At 33.6% G+C, this 16,888-nt stretch overlaps 1 protein-coding gene and 2 non-coding genes across 8 annotated transcripts in view; 1 reads left to right on the forward strand and 2 right to left on the reverse strand.

Moving 5' to 3' along the window:
- LOC101891252 (extracellular sulfatase SULF-1 homolog) overlaps positions 1-16,888 on the forward strand; it is a 346,652-nt gene that overhangs the window by 213,435 nt on the left and 116,329 nt on the right. For all 6 annotated transcript variants that reach the window (XM_059119415.1, XM_059119418.1, XM_059119417.1 and 3 more), the window contains one exon: positions 1,364-1,387. The gene's annotated coding sequence lies outside the window, so the exon portion shown is untranslated. The remainder of the gene's footprint in view (positions 1-1,363; positions 1,388-16,888) is intronic.
- Positions 11,321-11,393, reverse strand: TRNAV-AAC (transfer RNA valine (anticodon AAC)). Its single transcript has one exon. It is a non-coding gene; the product is annotated as a tRNA-Val (tRNA).
- Positions 11,714-11,786, reverse strand: TRNAF-GAA (transfer RNA phenylalanine (anticodon GAA)). The gene has a single exon. It is a non-coding gene; the product is annotated as a tRNA-Phe (tRNA).

A 16,888-nucleotide genomic window follows, 5' to 3' on the forward strand; every position in this document is an offset into this window, starting at 1 on the left:
CGCTTCATACCAAACGAGACCTCAATATCAAATTTCTGGATTCCAATCCTATTCCTTCACCCAATATCATATTTAGTAGTTTTTGTATAATTATAGTACATATTTCCCAAAACTCCTCCATATGTCCTGGGTACACATGAACAGCGACTTAATACCATATTTCAGATTTGCAAGCACTATATCTTCACCGAATACAAAATTGTTCCAAAAATAGTACTATTTAGTACTTTTCGTTTTCAAAGCCACCTCTTAATACAATACAAAATTTCAAAATTTCATCTTCGTTCAATTGACCCGAATCTATGTCTTGCCAATTCATCTGCTGATCTATTGCCAGATAGGTTACAGGCTGGAACCAAAAAAAAAAAACCATTGAAAAATACTGCTGAACCAGAAAATACGGGATATAGACAGTTCCGTCATATTGGAGCCTATACGAAGGCGCGGTCCTGCATATGCAGTTTTTGATACCCGAATCCATGTCTTGCCAATTCATCTGCTGATCTATTGCCAGAAAAAAAAAACATTGAAAAACTGCTGAATCAGAAAATACCGAATTTAAGGAGTTCCATCAAGTTGGAGCCTTTAAGGAGTCGTGGTCCTGCTTATGCAGTTTTTGATACTCAGTACGAAACACAAAATACTGAATATAAGGAGGTGGAGTTATATTTTGGGCTATACAGACACGTGGACCGGTTTGAGCAATTGGATGTAGTACCCATTTGGATCTTCAAATTCCTAATTAGAAATATTTCCCGTGAAAAGTGTGACAAATCATCCAAATGCCGAATATATGGAGGTACAGTTATATGGGGACTATACCAAAACCTATATATTGACAGTTCTATGCAAGGATGTTTCTAACATAATGGGAATATATGATGCCAATTTATAGCAAATTCGGGTTAAAATTGTGACTAAAACATCCCATAAAAAACCTTAAATATGTCGGTACAATTATATGGCGGCTAACAAAATATGACCCTATATGGAATTTTAATACAAAAAATCCTACATACCACATCGGAGTGGAATTTCATCAACCTTACTTTATTTATTTCGTGCGGAAGCTATAGCGATTTCCACAGACGGACTGACATCGCTAAATCGACATAGAATTTTATGCTAATCATATGTGGTCTCATATTTATATTTCGAGGTGTTATAAACGGAATGTCAAACTTAATATATCCTCCATACCGTGGAGGGCATAAAAATATTCAAAATGAGATTTACCCGTGTATGGATGCCATAATAAAAAGTAAGCCATTTCCAAATTTTATGCTCTACCTTTTTGAAGGATTTCTTCCAATTAAATTATGTAATTGAGATATAAACATTATTTGTTTTAATTTAATTTCAGATTTTTATCCGTTGCACTGAAAAGGTAAGTTTTAGAATATATTTCCTAAGAGTGTTATAGAAAAATTAAAAACAAAAAACATGCTACAAATATCAGTCGATTTTGCCGACAGATGTGTACCCTCAGGCAGCGTTCGATTATTTTAATATATTTTGACTTTTGTTATGATAATTCAAACCTCTTCCGAAAGGTTCCGAAGGAATAAGCCAATATTGCCTATTTCATATTGGGCCTAAATAAATATGATATAAATCTTCCGTCTTGCCAGGTTATGACTATATAGACTACTTCCTTCACTTTATATGACATCTGTGATCATTTTTGAAAAATATTAAAATGTGAGTGGGGTACTAGAAAAACCCACCTAATTTTTTTCATACTTCCTCTAATGCAGATAAAAATATTGGTATTGACAAAATTGGAAGAAAATCGTACATTTATATCAAATTTTATGCGAAATCATAAGTTCTATTTTCAAATCAGGTTTCTGGTTGAGATAAATATTTAGATATAGCAAATTGTAAAGAATCACTCTCTTATTTCGCAAGTTATGACCGATAAAAGTATTGAAAATTGTGACTCTTCGCAGATATATATCTTTTTACAAAAGATTTTGGGTTAACAAAAACGTTTGTATGTGTGAAATTCGAAGGGAGTTGGATGCTTATTTTGCTTTCTTTGAGCGTTTCAAAATCTTGAACCCTATGTGGGGGAGGCAGCAGAAGAATCTTTATAACAAATTTTGTGCTGATGGGAATATCGAGATGTACCATGTCTGAATGAAATCGGGTATTAATTTCGCGTTTTATGAGCTTCATGGATATTCAAAATGTTGACCCTGTGTGTGGGAAGTACTTGACGGAGTCAATCGATATTGACCTGACTTAGCACTAATACAAATATTAGGATTTGCAAAGTAAGAGCGAAATCGGATTATTCTTTCTCTTTCTGTGCAGAGAAATATATATTTATAATTTCGACCTATGTGGGGGAGGTACTAGAAGGAGTGGGTCGATATATCTTCACAGCAGATCTTGTATAAGCAGAAATAACGGGATGTGTGTAATATAAAGAAAAATGAATGCTTATTTCGGATTTTATAATCATTTTGGTTATTAAAACCACCCCCTCTGTAGGGGAGGTACAAGAAGAAATGGTTCGATCTTTACCATCTTTATAAAATATTTTGCACTGATAGAAATATTGAGATGTGCCAAGTCTGAATGGAATTGGGTGTTAATTCCGCGTTTTATAAGCTTAATGGATATTGAAAATTTTGACCCTGTTTTGGGGGAGGTACCAGAAAGAGTGGACCGATATATTCCATCTGAATACTAGATCTATTAGGATTTGCAAAATTGGTTCAAAAATATTTTTTTTTTTTTTTTGAAAAATTTACACTTTTTTGGGGGAGGTACCAGGAGGAGTGGATCGATATTGCCCATCTCCGAACTCGATCTAAGATTGACAATAATTTTACAGAGTACCAAGCTTGAGCCAAATGGGATACTCCCTTCCAGAGTTATCGTATTAACCACAAATATCCTGAAACGGATTTGGTCCAAAGAGACTTAGGGTCTAAGTCAGTCTGGCTGGGAAACCGTTATTTCGATGAGACATGTTTTGGTAGTATCAAATATGTAGCCATGTGGCTGAGGGTATAAAAACCGAAAAATCTTCAGTGCATTGTAGTTGCTTTCAAAGGCAGCTGTGCGAAACTTTTATGTAATCTAAAACTAAATTAACAATATTACGCCCATTGAAAATCGATTCTATTTGAGGCGATATTCCATTTATAAGCACAATGAACATGAAATCGGAAGAAGACATATATAGGAGTTATATCCAAATCTGACCCAATGTCGATAAAATTTGGCAAAAACATTACTGAGCTGTATTGATATATTTCACCGAATATCATTGTTGTGGAGTGCATATTATAGCTATGGACGACAAAAATAATAAATCGGATGTATAATGGAGCTACAGCTATATCTGAACCAATTTCCACCAAATTCGTCATACTTATTTCTAGATCCAATTTGGTCGTATATGGCCAAATTTCATCCAATTTCGACTAATATTTCACATTTGGTGCACAATAAAAGGCAAATCGGACGAAGATATATATGGGAGCTATATCTAAATGTTGACCGATAATCTCCAATTTCAATAGGGTTCGTCCTTATGCCAAACAAATGATTTGTGCAAATTTTCCCATACTATACTTATATACTTTTTTGCAAAAATACATGGACAGACGAACGGACGTACAGACGGACGGATCATCAAAAGGAACTATGGGTCTAACTCGTATCCTTCTCTACGTTACAAACAAATGCAGAAAGACATAATACCCTGACCACAGTGTGGTGTAGCGTATAAACATTTCACGATGTCTAAAAAAATGAATTTAATTTTAAATGTCAGTAAAAAAAGGCTATGAATTTGTTACCAATATTTCAATTTTAAAAAAAAAAAATTTCTAACACCATGTTCCATTTTTTATAACACCCCTCTTACACACTGCTCTCCCGGTTATAAAAATCATTATTCAACAAAAATCCTAACACATTTTCTTTTTATTTCAAACGATGGCTATCTTCTTCCTTTGATCATCGTCGACATAATTTCGGTTTAGGTCTTCAGTTTACATATGTTCTGGTCCGTTGTGTTCTGTTCTGTTTTTTGAGATTTATTTTATTGTTTTTGATTTTTTTTATTTTCTCTCAAGTTTTTTTCTTCATAAATTTTCCCGAGTTTTTCTGATTCCAACAGTGTAGTTGTTTTTGTTTTATGTGGTGTGAATGAAGCGTTTCATCGTTTTATGTTTGCCTTTGTGGCGTTGGATGAGTTTATGAATTTCCCTCAATTTTTTTTTTGGTTTTCTTCTACTCGGCTGACATGTAAGGTATCAGATTGTTGTTGTTGTTTATTTTTAAAACAAACAAGTTTTTATTTCAGTTTTTTATTATTGGATTATGTGAATTTTTCTTTTACTTCTCGTTTTGTTGTAAAATGCATTTCTGTTTGAAAATCTCGGATGTCAAATCGATTTGTTATTTATTTAAAATTTTAATCACGTTATCACCGTGATTGTTTGTCATGTTGTTCTTTATGAAGGTACGTGTTGTAAAGTTCAGAGGTTGATAGCTGCCGTTAATTTTTGTTTTTGTTGTAAAGCAGAAGTGGAGGGGATTTTAAATGAGAGGGAGAATAGATTTCATTGTGTGGTCCACTCAATGGCCGTGAGATTTGAATGAACAAAATTGTCTTGTCAAAATCTGGAGCTGTTATTTGATTGGAAATGTTGTTTTCGATTTCATTTACATTTTTAATCTACATATTTTTAAGCTGAAAGAAATGTACAATGGCCATAAATGCTAAGGGAAGCTAAAAAAATATTTACGAAACCTAATGCTAGGAACTCTGACTGCAGAGGTAGTTTTTTTATACCCTGAATTATAGTATGGAGGGTATATTATCATTCCGTATCATTCCGTTTGTAATGCCTTGAAAAATATTCTTTAAAAAATTCACGTTTAATTGGTCCTTGAAAAAATATTTTTAAAAATTCACGTTTGATTGGTCCTTGAAAAAATATTTTTAAAAAAATCCCCGTTTAGTTGGTCCTTGAAAAAATCTTTTTAAAAAAATCCCCGCTTAGTTGGTCCTTGAAAAAATCTTTTTAAAAAAATCCCCGTTTAGTTGGTTCTTGAAAAAAATCTTTTTAAAAAAATCCCCGTTTAGTTGGTCCTTGAAAAAATTATTCTTTAAAAAATCCACGTTTGATTGGCCCTTAAAAAATTATTTTTTAAAAATCCTTCTTTAATTAGTCTTTGAAAAATTATTCTTTAAAAAATCCTCGTTTAATAAGTCTTTGAAAAATTATTCTTAAAAAATCCACGTTTAATTACTCTTTGAAAAATTATTCTTAAAAAATCCACGTTTAATTAGTCTTTGAAAAATTATTCTTTAAAAAATTCACGTTTGATTGGCCCTTAAAAAATTATTCCTTAAAAAATCCTCGTTTAATTAGTCTTTGAAAAATTATTCTTTAAAAAATCCACGATTGATTGGTCCTTAAAAAATTATTCTTTAAAAAATCCACGTTTGATTGGTCCTTAAAAATTATTCTTTAAAAATCCTCATTTAATTAGTCTTTGAAAAATTATTCTTTAAAAAATCCTCGTTTAATTAGTCTTTGAAAATTATTCTTTAAAAAATCCTCGTTTAATTAGTCTTTGAAAAATTATACTTAAAAAAATCCACGTTAATTAGTGTTTGAAAAATTATTCTTTAAAAAATCCACGTTTAATTAGTCTTTAAAAAATCCATGTTTAGCTAGTTTTTAAAAAAATATATATATTCTTTCAAAAATCCACGTTTTGTTAGTTCTTGAAAAAATATTCTTTAAAAATCCACTTTTGATTGTTCAAGTAGGTCCACGTTTTAGTATTACCGTATTAACTGTACCGCCAGATTTAAGGTGTTTTGATTGTTATAGTCACAGCTTTAGTCTGAATTCGCAGTAAATTGGCAATATGTGTTCCCATTCTATAAGAAACATCCTTCCATGGAACTGTCAATATGGGTCTGAATTTTGTTGTATTCCCATATAGCTGTAGCTCAAGATATTCTATATTTTAATGATTTTTGTTACAATTTTAACCGTAAATACTTCAAATTTGGAATTTGAACTTCCAAATGGGTACTGCATCCTATGGCAGAAAATTGCTCACGCAGGTCGAAGTCTTCGTATAGGTTCCTGTACCTTCTTATATTCGGTATTTTGACAATTTTATCGCCATTATTAACCGGACTTGTTTCAAATTTGGAATTTAACATTTGTAATGGGTACTACATTCTATTAGCTGTATATTTTTACGCTCAGCCTCAGGCTACCGAGGGAATACAGGGTAAGATAAAAAAACTGCAACTAAGTCAAGCGCCACAATTTTTACATTTTTTTTAATTTCATCGACTGAAAGCAAAAAATGTGGTAAATAGCATCAAATTTTAGTATAAGTTTAGATTTGTTCGAATTGGCCACCTTTGGCACGAATTATGGCCTTCAAACGGCCAATGAAACCGTCACATGCTGCCCGAATTTTGCTCTGCGGTATTTTTGCCCATTCCAGGCGACACAATAGTCCAACGGATTGGTATCCGGAGATTTTGGTGGCCATTATGGGCTGGAAATGAAGCGAGGAACCTCATTTTGTAACAATTCTTGGGTGGCGCGTGCTAAGAGCGATGGATGTCCAAGGTCTGCGGCCAACATGTTTGCGTGCCCAAGGCTATAATACACCCTACAGAATATTTTCGCCATAATATTCGACATTTATTCCGATGCCACGTTCGATTAATACGAGAGGATAGCGACCATGGGCTGTTATGGCGGTGCACACCATCAACATGGCCGGTGCTTGAGTTCTGGTGTCCAACCGAAGGTGCACATTTTCAGCTAGCCTCCTTGGCATGTAAACACGATCATTTTGTTTGTTTACAAACTGCTGGACAACGAATTTTTTCTCACCCGAGAAAACCGACCGATGGACCGATATAGCCCATCTTCGAACTTGACATGCCTGTGCAAAATTTTAGCTTCCCATCTTAATTCATTTTGACTCTAGTGTTATTACAGCAGACGGACGGGCGAACGGGGACTCTGATCAAGAGTACATATACTTTGTTGGGTCTAAAATTATGTTTTCGATGAGTTACAAACGGATTGATGAACTTAATATAACCTCCATACGCTATATGTTGGAGGGTATAAAAAGTGACTTAGGCTGGGGGCATCTGTCGGCAAAACCGAGTGGTACTTTGAAACCTGTTTTTATTTAATTTTTTAATCATTTATTTATTAGTTATTTATTTATTATTATTATTATTTTTTTTATTTATTTTTTTTTTTTTTTTTGTGAGGCGTATGTGTCTCTGAAACAAAATTTATTTGAGTTCACAGGTATTCCATGGATATAATAAATTTTGAAGGCGTTCTATAGTTAGACTATACTCGCAGTTCTTATATACATATGTTTAGAAGACAAGTACACAACTATCGATTATCTCTGATAGCAATTAATTGGGATTTTTTTCGGGGGCTGAGCATTCTTAAATTCAAAAATTATATCGAACCTCCTTCATTAGTATGAAAACAAATCTAGAAGTCGACTCCGACTAAGATTTATACTCTTCTAACATTTTTACTGCCTATACCATATTTATTTATTGACAACTTCTTCGATTATTTTTATTTCATAATTTCCTCACACCAAACATCATAAAATCCCAAGCATATCTTCAATAACCTATAACTAATTCATTAAATATAGCGACTCCCTGGCGAGTGTTTTTGACATGTGATGTTTTTCACTCATGCCACCGCGTGCCACCGTGAGCGAGAATGTGTGTGTGTATCGTTAGCATATGTAATTCAATTTCCATTATGCCAGCGTGTTAATTAAGTTTATCTTAATTTTCTTCTGATCTACACATTCCGCTGTCATTTACTACACCAAACTTGTTAATTTATGGCCAGTTTTCCGGGTGCTTTTGTTTCATGTCGAGAGAGAGAGAAAGAGAGCGAGAAAAAGTCTCATTAATTAATGCTGCTGGATTTTGTTTTCGAAAAAAAGACACTTCAACAAAAGCAATCGAATGCATATTAAATCCATTATAAACTGTCATAAACTGGTGCGTTTGTGTCATGGTCTTTCCTACAAATGGTGGCCAATCGGCCTTTAATGTAAATGTTGACCAAATGTTGGTCATAATGTATATATATGTCCAGATAACGGTGCATTTTGTAAATGATCTGTGATTGAGATTTTTGAATTTCCACTGTTTGTTCATTAAAGTATTTATGAATATTTATATAAATTATAATTTTTCTTAATTTATTACAGAAGGAGTATGTATAATTAACGATAATAATTAACTTATCTGAAGTAGGTTATTTATTAGGTCTTGTTGGTGAAAGTGAATTAACCAATAAAATCGACCACCAGAAAGTCTTTTAATTATAACAGGTAAAATGGGCATGAAATTTGAAGCTTTTGATATCCTCAACCATAAGGAATTAAAAACATTGGAAAATATGTCAGAATGAACCATAAGAAGAGTTATAGGAGGGCTATACCAAAACATGAACAGATAGTGATCTATTTTACGCATGATAACCCCTCATATCACAGGGAAAAAAGGGTCAATCTTTTCGAAATGCCTAATATCGGCAAATATTGATGTTCTTAATGAGAACCCCAAATATAATATTATTCCAGGGGAAAATGTGCTCAAATCCTTTAAAACAACAGATCCAATTATATCTTCGTAGAATTATAGCAAACTTTGTCGAAAAATATTCAAAATGAATGAAGTCGTGCCGATCAATTATATGGGGTAATACAAAAACTTTAAACTATTTCGACATTTTCTTTAAAGAGTTGTCGTACCCAGCAGATTTGCCGAAAGTGAGTTGGGCGGATTTTGCTAATTTGTTTACTGTTTGCGGCATACTGACTTTTGTTTGCGGAGCCACATATATTCGTGCGAACATTTCTGACCTTTTGGGGAGAGTTTCGAGGAATGGAGGGCCATATTTTCCATGTTTTTTTTTGCTCAAAGGTTTAACGCTTTGTGAGAGAGGTATTAGAAAGAGTGTTCCGATAAGTCCCATATTCACACTAGGCCTTTAGTCGGAATATATTGAGATGAACCATGTTTGAACAAATCTTTGTAATATTTTGAATTTTGTTAGAGTTAATATTAATCAATATTTTGTGGGGAAATTGGTAGAATTAGTGGTTTCCAATATCACATCAGATTTTGTGTTGGTAGAAATAGTCGCCTCATGTTTATTCAAAACTTTTACCAGGTCAAGAGTTGTCAGAAATATTGAGATATGCTAATTTTGAAGAAAATTATACTCTTATTTAACTTTTATAAGAGGTATTACAATTTGAAATGTTCTCCATATATGTGAGAGGTACACGAATTTTCCAATTTCCCATCTAGCCTAAGGATTATGAAAATGAAACGATATGTCAAGTTTGAGCAAAATCGGATACTCTCTTCGCTCTCTGTGAGATATCCAATTCTGAACATTTATAGGGCTACCAGAGGGGAAGTTCCTCACTTTTAATAACATATGTATTTTTTTAAATTTTTTTGAGCATTTATTTAGTACTTTTCGTACAATTTAGAACTTTTCGTACAATTATGGTACACTTTTTCAAAACAATCCCCATATCTCGATTTTAGATACCAACAGACAGCTTAATATCAAATTTGAGGATTCCAGCCCTATACTTTCACACTATACAAAATTTAGTACCATTTAGTACTTTTCATACAATTATAGCACACATTTCCAAAATCAACTCCAGATACCAACAGAGACCTCAATATCAAATTCAAGGATTCCAGCCCTATCCCATCATCTAATATCAAATTTAGTACTTTTCGTACAATTATAGTACACATTTCCGAAACCACCTCCATATGTCCAGGAACAGCGACCCTAATACCAATTTTTAGATTGCAAGCAATACCAATTTGTAGGAAATATAATACTATTTAGTACTTTTCGTACACTTACAGGACACACTTCCAAAACCACCTCTTTATCACAAACCACCAACAGGGACCCCACATCAAAATTTCAAAATTCCAGCTTCATGTGTTCACCCTTAACCAAATTTAGTACTATTTAGTACAGTTCTTAGCACACATTTCCAAAACTACCTTCACATATCAAACTTACTTTTCAACTTTGATTCTCATACCAAATTTCAAGTTTTAGCTCCATCCGTTCACAAAATACCAAATAGTACCATTTTAAAAGTTTCGTATAATTTCGGAACTTTTCGAAAACTTAAAGTTCGACTTTCCAAAACCTCTTTGGTGTATCTATCCTGCATTCCCTTAGTGACTCTCATTCCAAATTTCAGAATTCTAGCTCATTCCGTTTATTACTCAATTTTTATTACATTTTTGTACCTTTTTTGTGCGAATTTAAAAAGTTCACTCTGTAGAGGCCCCTCACTGCTTTGATAAAAGAAATACTCAAGGAACTTTTAAAATTAGCTTTAAAAGTTACCATTTTGATTATTAGAAGATGGTGGTGTTTGATCAGCTAATACGGATTAATATTGAAGTAAGAGTTAGGATCTGGGACCATATGCCAGAGTTGTGATCTACGATCACATGCCATCAAGAGACAATAGTTTTATAGAGAAAGGGATCTAACGAAAAGAAATTTCACCTTTTAAAAAAAAGTTTTGACAAAAACTTCATCTAGATATATCGGCAGATTTGCGGTCAAAATTGAGATATTTTAAATTATGGGTGATTTGAAGGTCAATTGGAAAATTTTACAGCTTTTGCCATATGAGTGCGACATTTAAATTAAATTCTTCAACACGACGATGGTCAAGACTATCGTAAAATAATTGCATTGTTTTCGGCAGACATAACCGTACCTACTTGGGAATTTTGAATAACCTCGACTTTTTGTTTTGCAAAATCCAAATCTAAATACCAAAATCGCCTTTTCTACCTGATTTTCAATTTTGAGATCTTAAGTCTTTTTTATTTAGTTTTTTTTACTTTTGCTTACGAACGAAATAATATAAAGCAATTCTTATTTTATCAATAATATTAGAAGAATAATAATAAAAATTATGTACAATAATTAACTTTGCAGATAATAATTTTTTAGAGAATAAAACTCAAAAACGAATCAGCTAAAAAAATCAAAATCCTTAAAAAAAACATTTTAAAATAAAATTAAGTTAAAATTAAACAAATAATAATATAAACTACAATAAAATATAAACAAATAATCTTAGTTAAAAAAAATAAACTAAAAATGTATCTCCAATTTAAAAATAAATTAAAAATTAAATATCAAAATAAAAAAATAATATAAAATATAAAAAAAAAATTAATTGTTTCCGCCCGGGATCGAACCGGGGGCCTTCCGCGTGTTAGGCGGATGTGATAACCACTACACCACGGAAACATATAGTCATAGCAACCAAAGCAACTAACAGTAAGCACAAAAGCTTCCCTACACACTATACAAAAGCTTTGCCATTACTTTTCACATGAACCTAAATATAGCACAGCCACTGCAGACACACAGTCGACAACAGGGCAACCACACATCCAAACACACAAGTTATACGCCATGAACATGCGCCAGACAAGTGAAAGTTCGAAATGAAAAACAAAACAACAACAAATCAAAAAAGGAGCAATGCCATGCCATGCCTTTTTAAAAGTGAAAACAAAAGCAAACAAACAAACGCCGGTTACAAAAAGTTTCGATTAGGATGGTTATGCCGAAACCCGGGATTGAACCGGGGACCTTTAGATCTTCAGTCTAACGCTCTCCCAACTGAGCTATTTCGGCTTATGGGGGTTCCTTTTGAAATTTGTTAAATCAATAAGCGTTTTTTAAAGGCTTTAGATTATTAAATTAAGGTTTATATCTAAAAGTTTGCGTAAACGAATGACGTCTTGGTTGTACTAAGTATTCTTCTCTTTTAACAAATATGAGAAAGTTTAGCAATTTCATCATAATTATCAACAATTTTTAATTAAACCAGTAATTAAAAGTCAAAAGTCGGGTGGCACCGATTATATGATACCCTACACCACTATTCCTACTTAGTAGATCTCCCGTAACAAAAGCATTTATTTGAAGTAGATCATACCACCTATCAACATTTGGGTTTAGAGCAGTTATAATTTGGTCTCAGGGGAACTTATATATGGGAGGCATAACCAATTCTTAATCGATTTTCACTAAATTTGACGGAGACATTTTAATCTTTTATGCCAAATAACAATGCTATAGAGTGCCTGATATCACTTCGAGAAGGATTATATTAAAAAAATATATATCGGGGCGGAGTTCTACCAACTAGAAACCTACGTCCCGAAATTCGCTCCATTTGGGCTGATATTAGCCGTTATTTGCATAATAAATCTGAAATCGGATTAGGGATATATGGGAGCTACATCCAAATCTGAGCCGATCTCGATAAAATCTGACAAAGGTATTCTCGAGCTCTATAAGATAGCTGGTAACAAATATCATTGTTGTCGAATGCATATTATGAATATGAGGGACTTAAAGACCAAATCGGATGAAACATATACAGGGTGAGATGAAAAAACTGCAACCAACTTTAGACTGCTGTCATATGTAAGCCACTCGTCCGACAGCTGTTAAAATTACTCCAGTGACATGTTTACAAGCGTACAAAAGGATTTTGGTGAGAATTTTTCAGAAAAAAATTATTCGTGATTGTGATTCAAGCGTGATAATGTGATTTCTTTATATTTGACTAAAAAACCACAAGTGGCTATCGTTAGAGCTCTCCAGCATTTAAATGTGAATAAATCTTTTGTGTCTCGTACCATCGCTCGTTATCGTCATACTGGTAGCGTAGCCCGACGTTAAGGAAGTGGACGGAAGAAAAGAGCCACATCAGCAGAAATGGTTGGAACAGTAAAGAAGCGACTTAATCGAAACCCACGTACCAGTGACCGAAAAATGGCTCGTAAGCAGAACATGTCGCCATATTCCATTCGCAAATATTGAAAAATGAGCTCGGGGTAAAAAATGGAAGAACTTACACCGCTACAGAAAGAAAATAGACTCAAAAGAGCTAAAGTGTTGCTTCGCTTGGCCGAAAGTTGTGAACTGCCGCATTTGGTTTTCTCCGATGAGAAAACATTCTTTGTTCAGCAGTTTGTAAACAACCAAAATTATCGTGTTGACTTGCCAAAGAGGTCAGCTGAAAATGAGCACCTTCGGTTGGCCACCAGAACTCAAGCGCCAGCCATGGTGATGGTGTGGGCCGCCATTACAGCCGATGGTCGCTTTACGCTCATGTTAATCGACCGTGGCATCAGAATAAATGCCGAATTTATCGCGAAAATATGCTGGAGGGTGTATTAAGGCCTTGGGCACACAAACAGCCCTTAGACATTTCAACAGGACTCAGCACCATCGCACTCAGCACGCGACACCCAAGAGTGGTTACAAAATCAGGTTCCTAGCTTCATTTCCAGCGTACAATGGCCACCAAAATCTCCGGATACCAATCCGTTGGACTATTGTGTCTGGAATATTTTGGAAAGCAAGGTTGGCACTAAAAAATAAAAAAAGTGTCGATCACCTCAAGTAAGTGCTTCGCCGGGAATGGGCCAAAATACCGCAAAGCAACATTCGGGCAGAGTGTGACGGTTTCATTGGCCGTTTAAAGACCATAATTCGTGCCAATGGTGACCAATTCGAACAAATCTAAACTTATTCTAAAATTTGATGCTATTTCCGACATTTTTTGCTTGCATTCTATAAAATTTAAAAAACAAAATGTAAAACTTATGGCGTTTGACTTTGTTGCAGTTTTTTATATCACCCTTTAATTCTTATCGAAGTTATATAATACACTATGCAGCAATGTTTTTTGACACAAGAGGTACAAAGTGTAATGTACACCATCATTATAATTGTGGTAGATGCTATTTCGAAATATGATACTTAGGCATCGTTGAACTGGTGTAGAGTTAGGACTTCGGGAGCCATTAAAGCCTAGCTTCAGTCGGTTGCGGGGTTCGTGTCCTGCTCTTCACAAGCCATGTTTATCATTACAAAAATATTGTAGACTCCCTTTTTATTTACTTTACAAAATAATGGATCAAAAAAAATTACAATTTACCCCTTAAATATTAAGTTTGAAATTTATGGTTGTTATTTGAAAAAAAATAATACAAACAAATCACCGGACATATAGAATGCTTTTCATCTGGTAAAAAAAATGAGGACTCTTGATGTTAGCAGAGTCGTGCCTCTAAACCCACACCATCCTATGTCCTAACGGCATATATTTTTAGGACCCCTAAAAAATGAATCAATCCAAAATTAAGACCCTATACCATATTGTAAGAAACGTCTGTTGATTATATTTAAGGATTCATTTCAAAATTTATCTAGATTTATTCATGATAATATATAAACATATATATAGAATTCAATTTCTACGTTTAAAATATGTAGAGTTCAATCCATTTTCAAATACAAAGTAATTAATGTACAAAATTATTTTTTTATCTTCAAAGGGTTAATATCTTACTATCGCATTCATAGAGAGATTATATGCTTATAGAAAAGAGGGGGGATACACAATTGAGGGGTAATAGGTCAATGATGGGAATACAGAACATATTATCTCTCTTACAGAAAGCTGATCGACATAAGAAATACAATAAAAACAAATTATTAAAAACTTACCAACATACTCTGCTTGTCATGAAGGCCTCCAATCCATGCGTATGTTGTTGTTGCATTCATGTAAACCTGTTTTAATAAGATTCTTTTTGCTTCTCAATATGAACTATTTCTAATATCGATCATACAGTAAGAGGCAAAAATGGGTATGGATTATTATAAGAATTATTTTGCAATATTATCTAAACATTTTTTTACATTAGGTCGTATAGGCGTCAATACAAACATCCATTCAAGAAAATATTTACTCAACGAAGGTATATATCATTGAATATGTTTAGATAATAAAGCAAAATAATTTGTTATATAAAGTTGTGTACTTAAATATAATTTTACTATCTTAGGTGATGGATTCCTGATGTCAAGGCTGGATTATAGATCGGGGTTTTGTTTGAAATGGACTCGTGTTGGGATCCTGATGTATATTTAGAATGAGTTGCTAGTTTCCCATGTTGATATCCTATTTTCCATGCTGGGATACTATTTTTACAGGCTATGGAGGCTGTACTGGGTTTATGATTAAATATACATGGAATGCCAGTAATCGCCAGGTAATTGTGCAACATTAGCAATCGATTTGTATTGGTTTTGGGTGGTATTTAAGCCCGCATTTCCAAATAGTATCACAGCCAATATGCGAAGTTTGTACTTGAAATTGTGAATTTTTGAGGTATGGCAAAACTAGGATCCGAAGATTTCACGTGGCTTCGATTCTCCTATTGAAGGTTTAATGTTGTAGGTTATGTTGTGAAGTTAGTGATCAAACCGGTGAACTTATGGCAAAATCTGGAGTTCCTTGTCTACCCGGTGGGTAGACTACGATCTAAGCGTGTTTTAGTACCTATGCAGATTTTATGTAGGGTGAATTTCAGATTCTTCCGGAATGGTGTTTGTTTCCTTTGGGCTACAACAAATGCTAGTATTTGCAAGCCTTTGGAAATTGCCTTTAGTTTTTTAAGCCAAATAAGGGTTCGGTATCACTTTTTCCGGATTAATGACGTAGGACTGGGTGTACCGAAGTCTCTAAAAAAATGTCTGTAAATATTTGCACTTTTCTCATTTGATTAACCTTACCCTTCTGAAATATGATAACTTTTATGTGATGCAAGATGGTAGAAATTGGATTGGATGTAAAATTAAATTTTAATCACTTGGATGGTTTCAAATTTATTTGGATATCGGGAACTGTTTTCTGATCTTTACTTCTTGAAGTTTCAGTAAAAAAGAAAGCTTATTAATTTGGCTGCGGAAGATTAGACCTTTGTTTGCCATTGTGAAGAAGGAAAAAAAAGGGAATGTAAAAATTAAGCGAGTTGCCAACATATAGGTGCCACAAGAAAAATGATCGAAAAATCTTCCGAATGGATTTTGGGTTTGCACGAAACAAATTAAAAAATTCCATTATATTATTTTAGAAATATTTACAAAGGAAAGTATTTTTTTCATAAAATATATTGTATTCTTTGGTCGAAGGGTACTTGTTATATTCTGATAGTGTCATTATGTTTGTACAGTACAAACCCTGGCCCATACGATATTTATAAAACAACTCTGTTGGAACTTAATGAGAGCAGTATGTGATGTGGCCTATCAATCAAAACAAAACAAATAAAAAGTTCCACAATTCACAGTTTTTTTGCAGCCTAAGGAGAAAAAGTGTAAAATATGCATAACATAAGAAACGAAAAAAGTCGGATTTTTTAGAATATTATGTGAAAGAGTTTAATATTTTCCTGAAGATGGTCTGCGGCATTAGTTGATACAGTGTTCTAATTATCGGTGGAATTTGCCCTATGGAGGATTTTGCAAAGATTCCGAAAAAATATCAAAACCGACATACATAGAAATAAAATGTGCCGTTGTAAAACCAAAAGGAACTAAGTCATAAGTTTCAATGACAAAATTATTTTGCTTTGTACACAAATTATGGTTAATGTTAAGTGTTATGAATGAATAAGGAATGATCTATGTGGAAGTGTCCACCACAAACCTGATAATTCTACGAGTTATACGAAGTCGAATTAGCCGGAAATAGGACGCTACATGCGAATATCCTTTCCGTGGTAAGTACCAATGGTTTTTCCTTCTACGTCTTCTAATAAGTAGTAGTGGTTGCCCAGTTTTTCTTTAATTCGTGATTTTACAAAAACCGGTGATAGCTTGGAGTTGAACGATTTTTCAGCAGAGCTTTGTGCGAAATTCCTACGGTAGAC

This window comes from Musca domestica, unplaced genomic scaffold (genome assembly GCF_030504385.1).
Source record: "Musca domestica strain aabys unplaced genomic scaffold, Musca_domestica.polishedcontigs.V.1.1 146, whole genome shotgun sequence".
Classification (NCBI taxonomy): domain Eukaryota; kingdom Metazoa; phylum Arthropoda; class Insecta; order Diptera; family Muscidae; genus Musca; species Musca domestica.